This window comes from Nuphar pumila, chromosome 5, assembly GCF_984573655.1.
Source record: "Nuphar pumila chromosome 5, dmNupPumi1.hap1.1, whole genome shotgun sequence".
In the NCBI taxonomy this organism is placed as follows: Eukaryota; Viridiplantae; Streptophyta; class Magnoliopsida; order Nymphaeales; family Nymphaeaceae; genus Nuphar; species Nuphar pumila.
This window is the reverse complement of record NC_143253.1, coordinates 48,291,926-48,295,679: the sequence shown is the minus strand read 5'-3', so window position 1 is coordinate 48,295,679 and position 3,754 is coordinate 48,291,926.

Genomic DNA, 3,754 nt, shown 5'->3' with positions numbered 1-3,754 from the left:
TGAACTTTAGCCCCTAAAACTTTATTCACCCTGTTAACTTTATGAATCACTTGAGATGAAATCACATGAGATGCAAGCAAATCACATGAGATGCAAGCAAACTTTATGAATCACTTGTGATATGTTGGAGGTATCCTATTGTGATCATGTGCAATTATGCCTAGTCAGTCAGGGTTTGAATAATGGTAGCAAAGCTCGTGATGTGGATATTTTCAGAGTTCTTAGAAGATATCCAAACAATCTTGGAAAGCTATGTGAAAAATAATTTTATGAATGTTTGAAAATGTTCCCATATTTATGAATATAAGTGAGAAAGTTTGATGAATATAAATGTGATTCTTGAATATAACAGTAGATAGAATGATTCTTGTAATAAATATATTTTCAATTTATTAGAATGTTGCAACAAAATTACATGAACGAGTGTGATCAAGTATTACATTACCTGCATTGAGCAACAATCTTCCCTTTCCCCATCTTCAAGTCATTTCTTACAACCATGACCTGTGGAATAGTCAAATGCACTATATCATTAGCTGGAATACAACATTAAGTGATTTTGTTGAACATCAAAGAATTACTATTAGCTCATTAAACTCTAAATATCATCAGCATTGATAGCATTTATATCTTCTACTTCACTTTCCTATGAACCAAACAAAATAAATTTTGTTAACAAATAATAGTAGCAGATAAAAGAAGTGAGTAAAAGAATAAACTTTACCACATCCATATCTTCTAAGAATGTGTAACATTGTGGATCCTTCGATGATGATGAACCTATAAATAAAAAAATAAGGCAATAGTTATACATTATAACATAAGCATTCACTAATTATAAAAAAATGAACTTTCATTACCTCGTGCTACAGCCCACAACCAATTTTGAGAGCACATCAAAGCCTCTACTGTAGTTGGAAGAAGTTTACTACGATGTGGACTGATCACCCTTCCGCCTGTACTAAAAGCAGACTCTGAAGCAACTGAGGAGACAAGAATGGCAAATATATCCTTTGCAATCATTTGTAGAAGAGGATACTTGTGACCACTTGACTTCCAAAATGATAGTATATCAAAATCTGGAGTCCTTGGCATCATCCCATCTTCTAAGTAATGTTCCAATTCTGATCTCCCACATGCTTTTTCAATATCTTTAGATTGTATAAACTTATCAAAGTCTGAAAGATCATCAATTAGTAGACATTTGGATCCAATACTTGATTGAGGAGGAGGAGGAAAAAGTTCAGGTTCATTGAAGTTGTTTTCTTGTTTTTCATATTCACTAATCAACTCCACACAAAGATTCTTAATCCTCATAATTTCATTTAAAGCCTCATTGTCTCCATAAATCTTCTTGTAATAATATTCCAACATGCTCAACTTGTATCTTGGATCTAAAACTATGGCCACTCCCATAATACCATGGATCACACTCCAATACTTATTAAAATTTTCTAGCATTATAAGCACCATGTTTTTCACCACATCTTTTGGATCAGTTAGCCACTTAGTCATCTCAACTCTAATCCCACAAATAGTTGGAAAGTAGACATTTGCTGTAGGATACTTTGTACCTGAAAATAATTCTGTTGCACGATGAAATAACTCTAATTTCTCACAGTTGTCTTGTGCTACATCCCAATCCTCTTCCAGCGAACAACGCTTGTAGTGGGGATCTCGATATGTCAAATGAGTAAAAACATCTTTATAAAGCAAAGCAGTTTGAATCATGATAAAAGTTGAGTTCCATCGAGTTTTAACATTAAGAGCAAGTTTTTTGGTAATTGAAATATGCATTTGATGAGCAGACTCTTCAAATTTTTGTATTCTCATGGGAGATGATGTCCAATAAGCAACACTATCACAAATTCTTTCAATTCTTTTCCCAATCACAGTCAAACCATCTTGGACAATCAAGTTGAGAATATGGGCACAACAACGCATATGAAACAACCGTCCATGTAATATTAATGAACCAAATGGAAGTTTATCCAATAAAATATCTACAATTGCATCATTAGTGGTGCAATTATCCATTGTCAAACTTATCAACTTTCTATCAAGGTTCCACTCAAATAAACAATCCATCAAACACTCAGCAAGAACTTCTTTGGTATGTCGATAAGGTACATATAAAAACCTGAACATAATTTAATAAGGTGATTAAATATTGATATTGCAAAAACATGTTAGTAAGAATTGAAAAAAAAATGATTGACATTTGACAATTACCTTATGATTCGACTTTGCAATCTCCAAGAATTATCAATGAAGTGTGCAGTGATAGCCATGTATCCCTTCTTTTGATTGGAAGATGTCCACATGTCTGTAGTGATGACAATTCTACTCTTAGTTTTTTCCAACAACTTTATTGTCTTGTCTCATTCCACATTATAAATTTTGTGAATATCTTTCTTTACAGTGTTTCGAGTAATCATTTTGAACAAAGGTTGAAGAGTATTAGAATATTTTCTAAACCCATAATGATCAACCATACTAAGAGGATATTCATGTAAAATAATCATCATAGCAAGATCCCTTCTTCCAGCATCTTGAATAAATTGCCAATTCTCTATTGTTTTCTCGGCATTCACTGTAGCTTTGTTTGTAGCCAAAATATATTGCTTCATATTATTATGCTTAAGCCTAGGACAAATCTTAATATGATCATGCAAATGAGTAGTTCCATCCTTGGCACCACCAGCAAGACATTTATGACAATGATTGCACTCTGACTTATCCGTTCCACCAATCTTTTTCCTAGTGAAATGTTTCCATACAACTGATTTATGCTTACTTGTCTGTTCAAGTGCAAATCTACCTCAATCAGTTGATTGATCTTCATTATCTTCCATTGAAACATGGTTGCTATCAACTGGTGTAACCAGAGCTTGAGACATACTATGTGAACTGGAAGGTTGAGAACTTAATTTATTGGTTATTGGTTCTTCCTCTTCCATATCAAATTACTGGCCACCAACTTATAGATCTACAAAACATTCACAAAAAAGAGACTATCAACAAATTTCCAGACTGCTTATCAGATATGAACTTTAATTAATTTCTCCATAATTAAAATTTCATACAGAAACAGAAATGCCATGCACAAATCTTAGATATGATAAGGAGGCTGAAAGAGGAAGCAAACCTATGGCGGTCCTTCACTGCAAGTCATCATCAACCTTAGTGTTATCTGGATAGACCAATGCCAATTTTGGATGACAACATCTAAATAAGGGCGAGCCTGGTCCACCCTTGATATAGAACCAACTAAAATTTCAAAACCCAGCCAAGCTTATCCTAGATACCCCTTTTGGTACCAACAAAGATAAGAGGTAATCTATGAGGTTCAATTGTCTAGTGCACAACAAGGACTTAGCTTTAATTCTTAAGAGGATTCATGCTCGTGTACAATATAATGGATATCAATAAGCCAAACCATAAAAACCACAGGTGCAATATAATGGAGATCAATAAGCCAGACCATAAAAACCATGTTTATATGCAAGTCTATCGAGATATGCTTCCACACAAAAGTTAGGAGCCTACCCGTGAGCAAGCAGAGGCTTTCAGGGAGTTTTCACACACCTGACCTCACAGACATGTTCAACATAGTCGATTTGATAAAAAACGATACTTGGATCACATTTTTTGCTGAAAATTTCAGATTGAATATTGTAGACTATCGATTTTCAAACCTTATAAAAACCTACCCTCATCTGACTTCTTCTCAAAAGGGCTCAATGAAACAGTT